This window comes from Lissotriton vulgaris, unplaced genomic scaffold (genome assembly GCF_964263255.1).
Source record: "Lissotriton vulgaris unplaced genomic scaffold, aLisVul1.2 SCAFFOLD_902, whole genome shotgun sequence".
Classification (NCBI taxonomy): Eukaryota; Metazoa; Chordata; class Amphibia; order Caudata; family Salamandridae; genus Lissotriton; species Lissotriton vulgaris.
In genome coordinates, this window is record NW_028240880.1 from 173,126 (window position 1) to 193,753 (window position 20,628).

General features: G+C 44.0%; 1 protein-coding gene and 1 pseudogene across 1 annotated transcript in view; both read right to left on the bottom strand.

Moving 5' to 3' along the window:
- The window catches only part of LOC147672501 (ubiquitin carboxyl-terminal hydrolase 22-A-like), a 377,196-nt gene that overhangs the window by 137,733 nt on the left and 218,835 nt on the right, over positions 1-20,628 (bottom strand). The gene's annotated exons all lie outside the window — the stretch shown is intronic.
- LOC147672502 (protein KTI12 homolog pseudogene) lies at positions 19,305-19,931 on the bottom strand (annotated as a pseudogene).

Consider the following 20,628-nt stretch of genomic DNA (forward strand, 5'->3'; position numbering starts at 1 on the left):
GTTTGTAATAAGAGTAACGGTTAAGACGATGGTTTGGGGTTCATGGAGCAGGGCTCTATTGTCACCCGAGACCTGAAGAATGTTTCAGTGAGAGTCTGCTTTGACTTAATCAGATGAAGCGTGAAACAAATTATCTCTTGCAAAAAAGAAAAGTCACCGCCTTTTTTTTTTTTTTTTTTAAAGGACCAGAATGTTGATTTCAGTAGAATGGGAAGGATTATATATTAGCAAGGTTTGTTGCCAACTCAATCTTCAGAACCTTCAGTGTTTTATATACTCTGAAACAAGGAAATGCAATTAGGTAATGCATTAGCTGCGAACATTTTCACTTGGCCAATGCATATGTTCTTTGCGAATGGTCTTAGCATGAAGACATGGTGCATAACAGTGACCTGGTAGAAGTGTTGGAGAGGAAGCTCCCAGGCCCTCATCTATGAAAAACGTGCATTGTCTAATAGCCAAATTATTTTAATGTAATACCCCACATGGCACATTAGTCCCAAGAGGAGTAGTTATTGTGCGAATGTGAACATTGTGCAACAAATGCTGTCACAAGGAGTTCGGTGTGCCAATGGTTGAAGTGGGATTACACTATGTCCTGTGTTGCATGCTGTGGTGTGCGGAATGACACTACAGATGACCAATGGATGAAGAGAGACAACTGAAAGTCCCGGTATCTCTCCATGATTCCATGTATGACTATTGTTATTCATTTCCATAAACAGATGAGGGGCTCCGCTGTGTAGTTTATAAAGTCCAACTTCATTCTGATGCAAATACTTTGCCCCCAAACGTCCAACTTCGGCACTAGGTAGAATACTCCAATATTAAGCTAAAGAACAACGGACGCTTACGTTACGTGACCCAACAGGAATTGCAAGCAGGCTGTCATCAGGCTAAAAATCCGGACAAACACTGAAAAGGCAGCAGGAATACTACGAATAATAACAGAGTAAATGGGGAAGCTGGTAGAAAAAAGCTTGGCAGGGAAGAAAAAATGTAAGGGTGAAAAATACCTAAGAAGCAAATAAAAACGTGGACCAGGGTCAAACGAGGATGCCAAAAAATACTATTTTACATATCAATGTGTTTCTAAACTGTACATGAGATTCTGAGACCCCGTAACATGGCGACCTGCGCTTCGAGCCTTTGCCAACAAGTAACCGGATTTTCCCAGGCAGCATGGATGGGTACAGTTTGGGGCGCTTGGTCAATTATGAACAGTTCATTCTATCCGTGCTCTGGAGGACATGCCACTTAAAGGCACAGATGCACCACCACCTGCCACTACTATGAGGCCATTGTTTCTGGCGCGCTCCCTTCCCCACTGCTCCTTTTATCCAACTCGGGTGTTAACCTCCACTACCTCTTGCAGTTCGGCTCATGGAAAGCGCCTAAGGCTCAGGCCTTCAGAGTCCATTACTCTCCCATTGTTCATGCCTGGCACGCTCGGGGGGCCTTTAGTTCGAGTCATTTCATATGCTAATCGGAGGCGCCGATAGCCATCTCAATACCTATTTGGGATACAAATCTTTCCAGGATGAGCGCGCCGCCGAGTTCAGAAAGCAGGCTGCAGGGGTTCCTGGCCGCCCCATTCTTACCCAAGTAGCGCTCTAGAGGAAAACAAATCTTAAAGAGAGAAAGACCACACAAAGGTTTCCTCCCACAATCGGATCTTTGGAGGATGCGGGCATGGAGTAGGAGTTAAAGTTGGGGGAAAAACGTCACGTCAAGATTAGACTTGTTTATACAGGGCACTGTGACCGACAGATAAAATTGGACTAAAACAAAAAGTGATGGGTGGGACGGAGGTTCAAAACATTATTGGGTCTAATTTTCCAAGACCATTAAATACCCAGTAAATCTGCCTCGAAATATTTTAATCTCTCGGCAGCTGACAAATAATCGCGGATGCAAAAGGCAATTAAAGGGTTTCTTTTGTATGTGTACGGGGAAGATTTGGGAGAGTAAATTAAGAGGTATCGAGCAGGATTTTCTGATTGAGAATTTCAAATTGTAACCAACACTTAACTATTGCTTAATAAAATGATGACGTGTATGTATTCAATGGCACATGCCAGACACAGCAACCTGTCGTTGAAATTATATACATGAATATCGGGGTCACAAGCGCCACACATGGCCGTCAGTCACTTGAAACCATGTACTGATGCTGTAAACACACACACACACACACACACACACACACACACACACACACACACACACACACACACACCCTACCCTACCCTACCCTACCCGGCCCCCACCCACCCCCCTAACAGTCATCAGGTGTCAGTGAAGGCGTGGCGATGCAGGCACATGTGCATGCCCCAATCATCCCAAGCTCTTGCAGTTGTTGTGTGCCAGCTTTGGGCTGCAAAGTATCGTGCACAGGTGAGTCTGAACAGTGCACAGGTCCTAGTCCAGATCAGCGTCTGACTGCCTCATGGATCAGTGCTAATGTTGATCTGTCTCAGACTGAACAAAAAGATTCTCTTCATGAGGTGCTTTTTACCTCCTGGCATCTTAAGCAGTAACAGAAGCAGGTGACAGTCCTTACTCTTGAAGACACGGAGAACATTACACACACACAGATCAGAAACTCCCTATTGTGAACATGTCATTATCTAAGCTACTGCAACCAACAGATGGATGAATCTGGAGAAACAAGAAATTAACGGGAACTCCCCTTGTAATGGAGGATTTCATCGGATGCTCCCCCGACCGATCAGTCTTTAGCAATTGCATTTATCCCAAGTGTAGGTCTTCACTGAGTAAGCCCCCTTCAGCCGTTGGCTTTCAGTCAGTGCCATTGTATGGGACATTTGTCAATCAAGAGATGGCATTTTGTGGAATGTTCTGCTGTCCCATTTGGGTTTCCATTAGGCTTTGGTGATGGTATACAGCAGCGAAGTAATTATTTATGGCTTTTATGTAAGCACGTGGTGTTTGTTGCCTTCGTTCATTATAAAGATGCAGTATGTGCTCAATTTCTTATTCCTGCAATCCGATTAAGTAGGACTTCAAGCTCTTTGTTTACAAAGTAAAGGTGTGCAAGCGCAAAGTTTCTTAAGGATGCAATGAAAAAAGTCTCCCTTTATCGACTAACTAGTATCTATTACGCAATATTTTGTTTTGTTTTCATTTATCACTTAGAACGTAAACTTTATATTCAGACTTCATATAACACTCCTTTGAGGGTACAGTTTCACTTTGATATAAAACAGTCGGATTAAATGTGCTCCTACTGCCAGCATTGCAAATTGTTGTAGCTTCAACAAGGGAAGTCATTTGGACAGGCTTGGCAACACACAAAGAAGCCCAACTTTTTATAAAACAATCCCCCCATAAAAAAGAAAGACCAACTGGCTTTGCCAATGCTAGTTTCATGTTGGTAGTACTGCAGCATTCACTAGATTGCAAAAAGTAGTGCTGTGGTATCAGGAATAGGAGAACAAAAAATAGGACCGGTAGGCTAGATCTTGATCCAAGAACTGGGATAAGTGAGTAAATGATAGTTTTGTGTGTCGATTGTGTCATATGTGACACAACGGCTTTTAGGTAGTCTAATGGAAAACTAGGAATGTATCTAAAAAGGATGCAACACATCATGTGCCATGCTTAATCATCAGGATCACTCCTTCGTCAGTACCATGTGAGTGCTGAACAGTCTTATCTTAAGTTCTTGAAGCTATCAAAGTATTGCTTATTGAAGAGGAGCATTCTAGATTGAAAGGCCTCGAAGTCCAAGTATTAAACTCAGATTCCGATAAAAATGCATAGTCCGTTTCATTAGTATTTTGTAAAAGTACTATCTTGTGCAATAATAAACATCTAATGTAGGAGAAAACAAATCCAATCTATCTTCGTAAGGCCGACAATTCTGCCCATCAACTGGTGCAAAAAGAATCCTTGGTATTCCATCACCATTATGGACCCTTTCTGTCTATACCTTTCTAGGTTGCCTTCACCTCATGAACGAATGAAGAAAACTCCTTAACAGTATCGAGCCGGAGTAAAGCTCAAACTCCTATGCCTTACGACCTTTGTCAGGTGACTTTTGGATGAAGCACAGCTCCTACCCAATTTGGGTCATTGCAGGTGCTCTGTTCAGAGTGCTCAACACCTAGTCACCTACACACAGCATCCCAGGCTGTGGACAGTGCACAATCTTTAGGACTCCGGCTGCATGTTCGATACAACCGGATTATTGGGATGTCCTTAGACCTACCCTCGCTGCCTCAGTTTCTCCATGATAGTTTGAGCTGAAAAGAGAAAATGGCATAGGTTCATTATTTTTTCACAAAGATAAAATAGGAGATCATATGATGAAAATCATCATACAATTATAGATATTAGCGCAGATGGCCATCCGCAAGGAACATGCAAAAGATGGTAAAATGGTAGTTCTGGCAAGAAGCATTGAAGCCTTCCTCTCTCGCTTTGTGTCTCCTGGGCAAATGAATGTGCAAAATGCTTTCAACAAGGTGCATCCCCTGTACTTAAGCAAATCAATGCAGGAAATAGGCGGAAGCAGGTATTTATGCTGCTAGATTTTAGAACAGGAGCTCCCACTACCGGCCGGTTTCTCGTGTTACAACTACCCCTTGTTGTGCTGCAACATCCTTGGTAGCCAGTGGCACCTGAGCGCGAAGAGGATGTTAGATATTTTAGGCAATGCTCGGGAGGAGCAACAATCCAGCCCAGGTGGTGATAGGAACTGTAACTGCAGTCAGGAGGTGAACTAAAAGAGCACCTGCGGATCCAACCTCCTTGAAAGTGAGGATATTACAACTAACTATTTCAAAAACTGGGGAAGACTCACTGAGGGAGGCTGCATAGCCTGGTGAAGGAATAGGAGGGACAGACTGCATGGCCTGCAGCGGTCTGATGCAAGTAAAGTGCAAATTTTGTTAATGACAGAAGAGGCTGTCACTCGAAGAGGCAATCTCCTTATAGCTTCTGGAGTGTGCCCAGCAGGGTGTGAAATCCAAAGATGAATTAACAAAAACCTTCTGTTTACCATTTATTTGTTTTCGATGGGGGGGGGGGGCTTCTATTAAAGACTGGAAGCGGACCTAATTTGCCTAGATCATTATGGTTTCGATTTTACTGACATCGATCATTATCAAGGAGTTGCCATCAGAAGGAAAAGTAGAATACTTAAAGCTTCAAACAGCCAGAGATAATTCATTAATGCTGAGTAAGGAGGATAGATTTGCTAGTCTTTTCCCAAGAAGAGGTGTCGGAAGTATAAAACATTATCCGTGGAGTCATAACCCTTTATTGGATTGATTTCAGATATCAGCAATTAAAGTTTCTGGTTGAGCGATGAAGAAATGAGTTAAAAGAATGTTTTGCTCTGTTTCAAGCATGTGGATGGGGGACAAATTTCAATGCTCGATAAATCCTATGCTATGCCACCATAGTGTTCTGTGTGGCCATAAGAGAAAAAATAATTTGGATAATGTTTAATGTAACCAAACTGTGGGTAATGAAGCAGGGTTAGTGCCTACAAGACCATTAACAATATGCAACTCTAAATCCAAATCATCCCTACACAGAACCATAAGGTGGTGGTAACGAAAATCATGTTTGGTAACAATTTTTTGGGTAGATCCTCGATAGAGCTGTGCTGCAAGAGGTACTGTAGTACCTGTGATAATTGTAGCATACTTGAATTGAATCAACTAGTTTTAGCTTCTAACAGCAGCATGGAGAAGTGGTGCGTCTACTTGTTCTAAATGTATCTACTGGTTTGTCCTACTGAGAAGCCTTACGTTGAACACAATTTCTGACAGCTTAGCTGCTGATCTGTAGTGTAAAATGCCGAAGAGCTTGAAACTGCATACTCGCCAATATCCAAAAATATTTCTCAGACAGGTGAGATTTTGAGGAGAGGTCCTGAGTAGTACTTAGGGATTTGTTAACCCTTTCTTTAAGCATGGAAAATCTTTACACAAAGGGAAAAGTGTAAGATTGGTCGTAGCTTTGGGGAAGACGTGATAGAATTTATATCACCTTCACATATTTCTTTGGTCCTGGCCCCCTTTACTCAAATCTCCATCTTTCACTGTTCCATCGCTATGACAAAACAACCAGTTGGGGTAGCAAGAATGGCAGAGTTGACATGGCCCACTTATGTAGCTAATTAGAAAATGCATACAAATGGACCAAGAGGATGTGGCTCCGTCTCCAAAGTATTGAGCTAAATGTTGTAATAAAAACGAATATGAAATTACTATATAGTGTAAATAACGGTAGAACTCAACCAGCACTGCCTCTGCTCTTAAGTGCCCCTCCTGCCAGCAATTTTCTCCTCTCCCTGCCCTTTTCACTAATGCCTTTTCCTCCGGCAACGCTGTGTGGGCTGAGGATGCACACAGGTGTACGGTTGCCATGATCATGCTGTACCTGTTCTATCACAGTAAAAACAAAAACGCAACTCCCATTTCCTTATTGTTTCTACATTGTATTTGTGAGCGACCCTTGCACTGCTGCAAATATGTCTAACACAAATTGCACTATTGCTGCTGTTGCCAATCGTGTCAATCTTCGGTCGGTTGATTAAAGAATGCACTACTGATCACTATACTGTAACCCATCAGCATTTGTTGGAATGTTTTACCTTGTGCTAGCTACACGGTTTCTGTTCCGAATGGATAGCAACTCTGGGCCAAGACCTTTGCGCTATCCATATAAAAGGCCAGAACTGACTTTGTCAGAGTAAGCAAGTATTGGCAACGTAATGAGTATTCTAATCCAATATGATCCTTGACATCAAGATGTGATTCAAAAAGCATTACCTGTTCTTCGGGTTACCGTTTTCCCTCTGTTCCAGTCTGAGCCATGAATTACATGGCCAAGCTATGTGGAGTACTTGTTTAGACAGTCCCAAACCCTGCTGAATTCTTACTTCAAAGTATCTGCTCCTTGGTAAGAAGCAGTGAGCGTCTGACGAGGCTGCTAATGCAAAGTCGCATAGAATGATCAATAACGGCCAAAAAAGATTGTCCACTTTTGTTCACCGTCTGGGTCATAAAAAAGTTGACTTTTATATCCATTGTAATAGATTTCTTATATATATGACCAAAAATAAGCAATTAAAAGGGTATTTCATAGAAAGAGGTAAGGTTTTCAACATAGCAAAGCAGCTAAGTGAAGGCAGAGTCGATGGTCAAACTGGAAATCTATTCAACAGGAATAGAAGATACAAGGAAGGCCATGGACAGCATGATTTGAGCAAGCAGAAGGCAGAGGTATGCAAGCTCTTTATAAATGTGAGCCAAACCAGTAGCCACCTTCAAAGAGTTTAGCCATTAACTCTAGCCATAAAATGACAGTCTGTATTCGATAGTAGACAACTCACGTCCCTCTACCCCATAAAAATATTTCACAAGGGAACTACAGAACATAGCGCAGATACAAGTGAAATACATTGTGGCTTTTCCCAACACTGAAGTCATCCTACTAAAGGTGAAAAGCGTGCACTCTTCACTAGTGAATTTAGCATTGTGCCACAAAAAGCTGAAACCATCACTTGCTGTCACACTCTTGCTTTGTAAAATAGAAGACATTCCCAAATACCTCCTCCTTCTAACTTCATTCATCAACTTCTCTGTAAACCTCTCAAATTAACTATCACAAACCCCAAAATTACTACCATTTATTCTCCCATCACAAAGGCCACAGACTTTGAGGGAATCCAACATTAAATCAAACGCATCTCCTTAATTCAGAAGCACACTAGTGAAGCACCCAGCAGGCAGGCATTCATTCATTCATTCATTCATTCATTCATTCAGTCGTAACACAGAGACTTAACAACACAGTCTATGTAAGGTAGAGAGAGAGAGAGAGTTGGCTGAGCTCTGACTGCTTTCTCCTCATACTCCATCTTTGGCAGTTTGTTGCGATGAAACATTTAATGCAGAAGTTAGTAACGCCATTGGTGATTTTCTTAGACTATGACAAACTTAGGAGAGTTTCTTCAGAACTGGAGTTACTCAGAAAGGGTTTTATAGGTACAGAACGATTTATGGGTATACATGAAGCCTCAGGAACAAGGGCCGACAAGGGCTACTCCAGGGATAAAGGCTATGCTAACCAGAAGAATGGGTTGACCATCTAATATACCAAAGATACATATTTCTATAGCAACAACTTGACGAATTATATATTTATGCAGTGGCAGTGAAAATAAATCGCACCCAACATGTTTTTTTAGAGCAGCTGAGCACATATTCACATTACTTCTGTGCAGAGGTCAAATTTGAGTTTATTACCCCAGGATAGCAAGGGCACTACTTGAGAAGAACCTTACTGCCTCACAAACTGCATGTAACAATTCCTTTACGCAGAGAAACAACTCTTCAAATAGAATATTTCTTCAGTGCGATTTTACATTGCTGCAGAAATCTATCTACTTGCATCCTGGTTTTGGTTAAATACTTTGTTAAAATACACATGAAAATATGCCATGACATTATCCATGCATGCAGATGCGCATAGCATAATATGCTGTTTATTACTATTGTTAGAGAGGGGTATCATGATTTGCAGTACGCTGTAAAATATATTAATTCAGTAATTGAATATTGAAAGCGTTCTGGATGATCACATACGAGCACTGGTCTTTAACTAGTGCTTGAGATCCGTCTCAAAATTACAGATTGTGGTTAAAGAAAAAAAAGTTGAAGCGTTATGTTGCACAACTGTGTATAAACTCACAATCCGATGCACTTAGGGAATAAAAAAATAATGGCACAACCACAGTTACATCTATAGTAGCATCAGTAAAAAAAAAAAAAGTATTTGAGAACTAAAGACTCCTTTATTTGTTACTAATTTAATTTTTATCTAAGCCTGCTGTCAGATGAAACCTAATGGAAAACAACCACACAGCCAGTTTCAGGCCAAACAGCATTATGTGCCAGAGAAGGATTTTGAAAAACGAAACAAATTTAGAAAGATATCCAAACCTTTGGTCTTGAATGTCTACTACAGCTCTGCTACTCTATTGGACGTTTAATACAATTCATAAACGCTCTTGGTTTCAGTTCATTTACAGGTTTTCTGAAGAAAAGAGACATAAGGTCTCTGAACCTTAAAAAACACAAATGAAAACAGCCTTAAAAAGGTAAATATACTCATATCAAAACCCTCAGAAAATTAATTGAAGGCCCCTACAGTGGTCACTTAGAAAAAAACAGCTGTTTAAGGGTTAATAAGGTTACTATGCCAGTGTTCATTGGTGACCGTTGCCCCCCACCTCCTCCCCCTCGGTTTCATTATCCCAGTCTCAGAACTAACTTCCTCAGTTCTGAATTACAGGAAAATCCAAACTTCATGTTTGCTTTGGTCTGGCTACAGAAAGCTTTTGCTTTGTGGATGACCCATTTTATAGATTCTTCTAAAATGTGCAGCACCATGCGGTATAGTCAGCGTGAGCTTTGGGTCACTCATTTAACCGTTGTCTTTCATGTGTTTTTCATTGGTTGCCAGTACTTGGTTGGGCTGTACATGAAAGCCATGAGATTGAGGATGGTTATATTATCCTGTTTTGGTTGCTATTACGTTTTGTTAACCGCTACATCCTTTATCTATGCCTTTCAAATAAGGCTTCAGTTTTACTCATCATGGGTTTTCCCAGCGTCGTGGTTGTTGTAATGAGCACCCAGATGAAAGATGTTCTCTTATTTACGTAGCTGTTTTACACTGCAGTGCAGTGCAGTAGTATTTTGCTAGTCTTCAGTTTCCGTAGTGTGCCCTTCAGTGCATGCAGAGGAGTGTTTTTTTTTCTTTCTCTTCATTATCTGTCAAGATCATGACCTCTTGTTTCAAGAACATCGCTGATTTATGCAACCATGCTTAGGATGCCTGCAATGGGGTAAATACAACTCTGTGCTGATGGATACCGGTTTATAATTTAACCTACTACAAGGAGAGGCCTTGTGTTATCCGAACCCCAGGACTACATTTGTGGAGGTTACACTTTAAACGTATGCTGTAATCATAGACGCAGTCAAGCCTTTTTTTGCTCAAGTGTTTTAGGCTCATTTTCATCTCGAGCTCAGCCGTTGTGCCTAGACCTCATTTTGTTAACTTGCATACTACAAAAGCTTTAGAAATACAATTCCTCTTGCATCAAATGGTGTGATGCCAGGGGGTTAGCAAGCACTAGGTTCTGGAGGGATTTACAGCATTTCAGATCAACCAAGATTCATATTAAATAACATCAAAAAGACCACTAGGGCCAGAGTCCACCCATTGGCCAACTGCAATACCTCCCCAGGCCCTCCATTTCAAACCTTGTTTTAGCTGCCTTGGCGCTCTGTGCAAACAGGGAACTTAAAAAATCTGTGCTGCTCTGGTTCCCTTCTTACATTCACCGACCAAAAGAGTCTGGAACGGGGAAGATCAGCCTAAGGACAAAACCTCTATGGGTTTACCTCAGAGCAAGGCTGGGGATGGGGGGGGGGGGGGGGGGGGGGGGGGGGGGGGGGCTTTGCCAAAAGCAGCAAGAATCAAGGCTGGAAGCAATTTTCAGCCCCTGGGACACGCCTTCAGAACGTTTATGACTAGGGCCGTGCCACAACAATTGTGGGTACTCTAACTGCCCTAGTTATCTTGCAAACTAAGCATCTCTAGACTACCTGAAACCACATCATCCATTCAGTAATATCAGGTTGCAATACTTGTTGAGCATCCTTCAACCTCCTTAAACTTCCACTCTCTACCTTCGCGTCAGATCTGGATGGGTAGAAAGAAAGATTTCTGGGGTAGGGATCAAGAACAATTTGAAGTGGGCGTGATGAATTTATCTGCATGCAATGGATGGAGACAGAAATGGCGTGTGAAGGCCTCTATTTATGTGCGTCTATCCCCTTCTTTGAGGAAACTGTCTCGGGTTCCTGCCATTGTGCCCATTTCAACCCCTCCTTCTCTTGGAACATGCTCTTGGACAATGGGTCCTCTCCTTTGTAGAAGATCTCTTGATCCTCCTCCACCTTTAGTTCTGGGGGTCACTGGTGGGATCCTGTTTACCAGAGTCCTTGTTCCCTTGAAGTTTTTCTGAATTCTCAGAGGCGTAAATTTCGACTGCATGTTCTTCCACTTTGAGCATCGGATCCAGTTTCTTTTCGACGTCTAGGATTATGGTGTCGAAGTTTAACTCAACCCTTGCAACAACTGCTCGGGACTTCGGTCATCTGTCAACACATTTATCTTTTTGGCAGCTTCTGCCTGTGGTCTACTTGATGTGGGACCTGAGAGGCGGCTGTTCAACCTTCTACCTATGGAGAGCTGCACCAATCTGAAAAATGACTCTGGCATAGCTGGATTACAGGTGGACCATTGCCTAGGCCATATATTCAACTACATATGTACTAACTGCTCTTCTCCCCATCCCAGAAAGACCACAATCGCCCAATAAGTAATCAACCTATCTTAGGAAAAGTCACTTAAGAGGCCTGCAGTAAAGTTAAATATTTTCATTATTTTATCATTATACTACATTGTTAAATGTTGTCGAGCATTCTGTTCAAGCATTTACAATGCAATGGTCTCCGCATTATCAAAGGTAGAGCTATTGGCATTGCTCCTTATTTATTTTTTTTTTTTTAAATCATAAATAAATGGCATTGTCAATTACATTGCCAATAGCTTAATCGTTAAATAAATGGCATTGTCATTTGCAATGTAAATACAACCAGAGAGAAAGGGTATAAATGGCTACTCTCCTACCCCTTAATCACAATTCTTAACAACAAAAGAGCCTATTATTGTGAATTCCTCTAGAGACTATGTCTGAGTGACGAAACACACAGTGACTGAATTAAATGAAATGGGTGGCCAAAAAACTAAAGGGACAGGGAGAAAAAACTATTTTCTAAAAGAACCCTCACTCACCCTAGTGGGGACATGCTTCATCATGGGGTTCGTCACAGGAGGGACCGAATATCCCCCTGTGTGCTTCAACGCCTGCAGTTGCAGCGGAGCAGGTATGTCAGCAGTGAAGTGTGTGAAATTAGTGAATGAGTGGTGACAATAAAACATCCCAACTGGACCCCCCCAACAACTTTATTTAAAGGGCCAATTGTTCACATTAAGATAGTGAGATCACTACACACACACAGCCCCACACACAGCCACACACACAAGGGAAATTAAAACCCTGGTGTAGGTGCCAGGTCACCAGGGTTTTAATTTCAACCTTGTAGTGATCTCACTATCTTAATGTGAACAATTGGCCCTTTAACCACATGGCTGCTAGGCGTTTCCCCCCCCCCCCCCGTGCTGGAAAATGCCATTTTAGTGGCACCATGACGAGCTCAGCTCGTCATCAGCACACGACACCCGTGGGTGATGACGAGCTGAGCTCGTCATCAGCATCGAAAGGATTAAATAAAGTTGTTGGGGTCCAGTTGGGGTCTTTTATTGTCACCACTCATTCACTAATTTCACACACTTCACTGCTGACATACCTGCTCCGCTGCAACTGCAGGCGTTGAAGCACAGGGGTATATTCGGTCCCTCCTGTGACGAACCCCATGATGAAGCATGTCACCACTAGGGTGAGTGAGGGTTCTTTTAGAAAATAGTTTTTTCTCCCTGTCCCTTTAGTTTTTTGGCCACCCATTTCATTTAATTCAGTCACTGTGTGTTTCGTCACTTAGACATAGTCTCTATGGGAATTCACAATAATGGGCTCTCTTTTGTTGTTAAGAATTGTCATTTACAATGCCAATAGCTTAATCGCTCGCAAATGCATGACCTATTGCATTTACACCCAGACAGAGCCACACATACAGAGCCACCCCCCCCCACACACACACAGAGCCACCCCCCCACACACACACAGAGCCACCCCCCACACAGAGCCACCCCCCCCCACACACACACAGCCACCCCCCCCACCACACACACACACAAAGCCACCCCCACCACACACACACAAAGCCACCCCCACCACACACACACAGAGCCACCCCCCACACACACACACACACAGAGCCACGCCACCCCCCCACACACACACACACAGAGCCACCCCCACACACACACACACAGAGCCACCCCCCCACACACACACACACACACACAGAGCCACGCCGCACACACAGAGCCCCACACAGAGCCGCACGCCACACACAGAGCCGCACGCCACACACAGAGCCGCTCGCCACACACAGAGCCGCGCGCCACACACAGAGCCGCGCGCCACACACACACAGAGACCCACACACACACAGAGCCCCCCACACACACACAGAGCCCCACACACACACACAGAGCCCCACACACACACACAGAGCCCCACACACACACAGAGCCCCACACACACAGAGCCCCCCACACACACACACACACACACACACAGAGCCCCACACACACACACACAGAGCCCCACACACACAGAGCCCCACACACACACACACAGAGCCCCACACACACACACAGAGCCCCACACACACACAGAGCCCCACACACACACAGAGCCCCACACACACAGAGCCCCACACACACAGAGCCCCACACACACAGAGCTCCACACACACAGAGCTCCACACACACAGAGCTCCACACACACAGAGCTCCACACACACACTCCGAGACAAACACACACACACACACACACACACACACACAGAGAGCCACACACACACACACACACACAGCCGCACACAGGGAACAGAGGCCAGAAAAAACGATCACAACGAGGGAACAGGGGGGCAGGAAAGAAAGCACAACGAGAGAACAGGGGGCAGGAAAGCAAGCACAACGAGGGAACAGGGGGCAGAAAAAAGAAAACACCGTACCGCGGCTTCCTGCTCTACGTGCAGCCCTCGGAGATGCGGTACTGAGGTACAGGACGTTACAGATCTCCAGGACAGTGCAAGTCACCTCACACTCGCTATCAGAAGCTGTCTTGTGTGGGTGAAAATAATGAGCACACTAACAGGGAGATACTTGATGTCAAACAACCAGACATCCCATCAAATGCAAGCAGCAACTAACAAAAAAAAGGTAAAGTATTCAGGCTAAATAAAATAAACAAGTTTCCCTGTGAGTCTGACTAGCAGAAGCAGTGGCTCAGCAACGACTTAATCACCTAGTAGTAGAGGCAAAATTCAATCAATACAAGGGCGGTGCATCCACATATCTAAGGTCACACCTTTGCTGCTTTCCATATCATAATTTCAACTACACAGAAAACAGTTTTATGAAGTGGTCAAAGTGACAACGCACACACACAGACTGTGGAAGGATGGCGCAGTGGTGCTGTGGAAGGATGGCGCAGTGGTGCTGTGGAAGGATGGCGCAGTGGTGCTGTGGAAGGATGGCGCAGTGGTGCTGTGGAAGGATGGAGAGGTGGTGCTGTGGAATAAGGGAATTATGTGGCTGCTGCATTTACCACATAATTATGACTTACTACATAATCCGATTCATCACACTAAACAGAAGAAGCACCCTAGTTATACTTTGAGACTAAAGAAAACATTTGACACTGGGCCTATATCCCATGCAGCTCCTTGAGGCATCTGCCACATGCTGTGAAGACCAGGAGCAGCCCTTGTTATTCTGCCTCTGAAAATCGGCAGGCCCACCTCACTTAATGCGCACCCTTCAAGTTCAGTATCTGTCTGGCATTCTATGCTTGAAGTGGAGAAGGAGACAGCCCAGGCAGGCGGGCAGCTTTTCCCACCTAAAAACCGGCCCATCAAATGTTCTCAGCCTCAGGCCGATTGCCCGCCCTGCCAATCTAAGGATGACCCACCGTGTGCAAACCCATACTTTACTGAGACTTTGTCTGAAAACTAGTGCCATCTACCAGAATGTCCCAAAACGGAGTATGCAAAAGGCACACAAAAATGCAAACCCATACTTTTAGAGTTTGTCAGTAAACTCAATTTATTTTCACTTTTGTTTCTTGGGAGACTTTGTTAAAATATCTGTTTACAGGGCTATTATTTGTAGCTGTAAACATGATTAGCGCTTCAAGAATAGAACGGTGGGTGGGACTTGTACATTAAAAACCCTAAACCGATTTCAAAAAAACAAACAGGCATACCTGAAATAGAAAACAACAGTTTGGGGCTTATTATCTCCCCATATTGCTGAAATGAGATGAAGTGTTTTCCAAAATCCTCAGGTTTCATTAATACTCATTTACTGTTCCAGGCAGATTAATGGGTACTCGTGAGCAGCGCCCCACTTTACCCAACACGCTGCGTCATTATGCCGGAATTAGTTTTCTATATATCCCATCAGTATACAACAACTCTGCAACTTGAAATGCATACACAGTCTAGACTACTCTTCTGCCGCTCCTAAGCACTGAAAATATATGTTATATGTTGGAAACAGAAGGAAAGCTGAGCTAGTCTTCCTGGGACTCGAACTCGAGGCTTACAGGTCACACTAGATGACAGCAGAGAGCTTAGCACACAGCCATCTGAGCACACAAGCTCCACTTAAAAACGGAAGTGATGGATGGAGCAATCACGAGAAACATCCTGCTCTGAAATCGAAAGAATGCGGGATCACCGCTTTACTTGTAGGCAACAGGACAATGTCTGTCTGCAGGGAGACTGGTGAGTGAGTGCCTGGCACAGGAGAGAGGAGACTGTGACAGGCCGGTGGCGCTAGGGCAGTCACTCACACCAGGACAGCGCTTCTCCTCGGCGCACACAAGGACAGCTCCTCTTCCAAAGACAGGGTCACATGCAGGGCAGTGCCGTTTAAAAGTACGTACGCAATGAGTCAGCATCGTGGATGCCCAAGGTAAGGGAGTACTGCACTGCCCCTTGGTGCGCCAGGGGCCACCGGGGGTGTCACTGAATCTTGCGCTGTGAATTTGGTGCATTTTATGGCACCGATGGCCAGGTGGGGGCAAGAGAAGCCCCGGGGATGGGTGGGGGGCAGGGTGTGATGGCGCCGATGGTGAAAGCAGGGGCCCCGGGGTCCACCTCTGATGCTACCGATGGAGAGCGGAGGAGGTGACACGACCGTGGGGCATGGGGAATAACAGGAACAATATGCACCCATCCTTTCCTCTGTAAAAAGAAGCGCCTTCCTCAAGGCGCTATGCTTGTATTGTGGTCAAAAGTGGTGCATGATGCAGACATGGTAGTCTGCAGTTTGCACCAGTTAAATTGAGTTAATTTGTGAACTGTGCGCACTTTCTGCAATGGATCGAAATGCTACCCCTGAAAAGCAAGTATTGAAAAACTATTTATTTTCCATCCTGGTTGTGTAAACCGTACAATATTACCATGGGTAGTTATCCTTCAGTGGTTTCTGCCAGCTGTCTTTCTTCACAGCTTGTTCACCCCGTTAAGGCTTGGTCCTATGCAGTCTTTCGCCTCCAAGTGAGACATTGATTAAATCAGCCATTTGTTCGTCACCTGTTCGACACTTTGGCGGCAAAATGGTTTTGTTTGAACAATTCCAAGGCAGGGTGTAAATCGTGGAAACGCAATGTTCGGTGCCGTTCACAGCACCATTCTCCACAGACGACTGCAGCACATCTGAAGAGACGCCATGGCCACTCTAGCGCCGCAAACTGTCTGGGAAGGACGCGTGACTCGCCACAACTGGCTAGTAAATCTGCAGGATTGCATGACACACAGAAGCCCAAGGCCTCAGTTATTCCTCACGGAGGCTCGTGCACCCGTCTGTTCTATATATCGCCACGTGCAGCGTCACTGGACTTTAGAGGCGGCGGCACGTCACGAACTGCCCCGACTTGCTCCATGAACTCGAGCGAGTTTTTGATCAAGAGGAAATGACTATAGTCCTAAGGCAGGAGCGCGCAGTCAGCGCTCCTGTCACCAGAGTTCCAGTGGTTTTATTGCCTCATTATTGAAACCAGGACAATGCTCAAGTTAAAACGATATCTGGTATTCTATGGAGCAGCGCTCCATTCACAGGGGTGTGGAATTTTTGAAAAACTGTACTTGTCCAAGGGACAAAGGGATACAATAATCTTCTAGCCCTGTAAAGAAATCCACTAGTCCCACGCACTCTATAAAACCAAAAGCTATACGGACTAGCAGGGACTTATTACTAGTCAACTATAAAACCCAAAGTATACATGACCATCTCTGCCTCTTTTCCCTTGCAAACTCTCTTATTATAAAGTATTACCTTCCACACTGTTTTCTTGCTATCAGCAGTAATCATTTGCCTTTCCACTAACTTGCCATAGGGCCCATACCAATTCCACATCTTCATCATAGGGTTCATAACCCGCCTATTCTCTTTTCTCACAACAAGGGTTTCACTCACTTACTGTTAAATTACACCACTCCCTTACTACAAATATACCTTCACACTATATACATTGGAATGGATATCCCTCTCACTACCCATCCCAAGACCTTCTCTCCACTCCCTCATCACAGGCTCTGTACCCCTTGCACATTTCACTACAAGTTCTCCTCCCCTCTCATAAGAAGTTTTATTCTATCTCCAGTTTCACCATAGGCTTCATCCCTTCCAAAACCCTCTCTTGTCTACTGTTGCTACCTTGCCTCCGCTTATCACAGGCTGCTCAGCCTTCTTTACCCCCCCCCCACTGCGATCTCATCTACGCGCTCTGAGCAACCCTTTTACCTTAACCAGCTCACTTTGCTTCCTGCCTTCCATCAGCCCTGCCAACTGCCTCCACAGAAACGGAGAAAGGAGTCAAAATTGAGAAGCCTGCACAATACAGCTCTGAGAGTGGATATTTCAATAGCATAGTACCCGAATCAATGAAGGGAATGTTATGAGACTCACAGATGGCACTGAGGTAGACCTCAAGGGGACCAGGCTGGATTGAGGTGGAGAGAACAGACACCCAAGCAAGCTGTGAATTATTGGAAATATCACCAGGCAATATTCAGTGAGCTATAAACTGGCATCAATCACCTGCATGTAAACTGCAAGACATGGGTTTAGAACCTTGTTTGTTCTCAATCTGTTATTATAAGGCTGCTAAAAATTTTTTGAGCATTATTAATAGACCATCCCAGGCAGTGTCATATTGTAAACCCCAACTTTCAATTTCTACCAGCCAAACAATCGTGGCATATAATCCCTACCAGTAAAGACTGTTTATGACACTACACACTTGTATGATTAATAGTCAGTGTATAATGTGTGTGAGATGTAAAGCGCTCTGACACCTTACAGTGGGATAAGTAGTGCTATGAAAGTATTAAATTAAAAAAGTTAGGAATTGCTATTTATTTTGCCATTCCTATAAATACTTATACGTACTTATACAGCTGAAATGTTTACAGTGCATGCATATGTGTTACATATAGGAGCTACAGAAAATAAAAAACCAGCCTCCAAATCTTAGCTTTTTTTACTTAAGTGATAACAAGCTGTGTGCCTTTGTTTCCCCCATTACTGTGGCATTTAGGTGTTAGGATCTAGATAGCTTCCACCCAGGATTATACTCGAACAGAAGGAGGGATGATGGCACTTTAAATGTTCTCTTAGTTTTGGGCTTGAGCTGGAAGAGAAGATTACTAAAACCCTGGCAGGGCAGCCTCCGTCATTCAGCCTTCTAAGGTCACTGATTATCATCTGATTAAGTAGTGGTAAAGTCTGTTTTTATAGTGCTTGAAAAGAACACGAGTGAAGTGTGCAGCACTATAATATCAACAACAAGTACTGGCTAGTAGGGGAGAACTTGTGAACGACTGAGATATAGCACTGTAGAATGTGGTGCTGAAAGTTCAGTGAATGTGGTGGGACGAAGAGACAGGCTGGGCACAAGCAAATGAAGGATTCAAAGCAGATATGTGGGCGCTAGAGAACAGCTTGAGGTGGGCATTTAGGATTAGGGTGTGGCATTAAACAAAGGAGGTATTTAGAAAAAAAGGCCCAAATACCTGAGGAAAGTGGGGGAGAGCGTGCAGAGCAGGTCAGACTACTAGTGTTTCGCCCGGGGAGCCTGATAATCCCCATGAGAGTCTAGGCTCGGGCTCAGGGTAAGTGAGCCACGTATGGTGAAACACACATTTTAGCAGCTGATCAGATAGGTTACTTGAAAGGGAAAAAAAACCAGTGAAGTTAGAAAACTGGGGAAGACAGGGATAAAGAGGAATGGGCACCTTAGGGGACACAGAGGGTGCATTAACCACCAACAGCGAGCTCCCAGTGAAGAAAGGTCAGTACCACCTCCATTGGGAAACATATGCCTTTAAGACAATGTAGTAAAAGAAGCATTGAGCATTTTGAAACACGCCCAATGTCCCACTCCGTTGCTTGCTGCCTGCCTCTTGGTTGGGATTTTGTTCCCACTAGTTGAGTTTTTTGTGCTTTCGGCAAGTGTCTCCTGGAAGCTCCTGCATTTCATATTTATCAACCTTGACACTGAGCCTACGCAAATGAGACGATCTATTCCCCTGGACAGAAACTGCTTTCCTGTGGAAAATGGCATCACAAATGCCTTAAAATGGCAGCATGCATCTTTCTGCACAGTATGAGGAATGTCCCAGCAGTTCCTTGAATCGGGGACTTCAGAACTCTCTACAAGTGCATCAAATATTTCCTGAATTACTGGTTTTAAGGCTCTCTGGTGATAGTTCACACACAGCTAACTTCAGGGGCTTTTTAGCAGTGAGAAATCTGTATATGTTTATCAAACAAGTACATCTTATATCCGTAACCCTTTATGTAATTGAGGGCGTCCAGTGGCACCACATCCTCCTTGTTCAGCTTCCTTGCCTTCAACTTCAGCTCGCAGGGCTATTCTGACTTCTAACTCTTTCGAGAATTTGCATACACAGCATTCCTGTACACTCTCAAGGAATTGTAACATACGACATGCACCTTTCATGACCCCGCTCACGTAGGCATCTACCACTGCAGGGGAATCCACCCAGCACCACTAGTGGCATATCTTTATTGTTCAACTAAGAGCGCATGTGCAGCTACTTTTAGCACCCGGAAGCAAAACTAATATGGGAGCCGGTGTTCTAACACAGACCTCAGGGCCAGCTTTAGCATTGGTGGCCCCCTGTGCGACAATGTTTGTTGGCGCCCTCGAGTGACCATCTCCACCACAGATTCCTATTCCCTCACTACCACCAGTGAACAGTGCCCCTCAAATCTCCATAACCTGTCTCTCAGATTCATTTCGTTTTATAGCGCCAATCATACCAGTGTGAGGTGTCAGAGCACTTTACATCATACACACATTTAACAGAGACAATCACGCGTGTAAATCAGTGTATAAGAAACACGTTACATAAGACAGAGGATTACAAGATGTAAGAGTCACATGTCATCCATACTTTACTGATAGGCAGATATAGTCCTTGGTCTGGAAAAGCACAAATTCAGAATTTAAAACATAACACTAATTGTTAGGGGTTTTCTTCAATAGTAATTAATTTCTACCCAAATGAACCTTTTTAGCTAGATCATGTTAAGGAAAAGCCGGGCAAAAAAACATGTAGGTCTAATATAAACCCTGCAGTATGCATGCAGACCTTTGGCAGTTAATACCTCATTGTTTTCTATTAGGATTCTAACTTATAAACTGCAAAATAACAAAAATATCTCTGACAATAGCAGTAACCTATTTACCTATTAATATTACATGCACTTTGCAATCTGCAT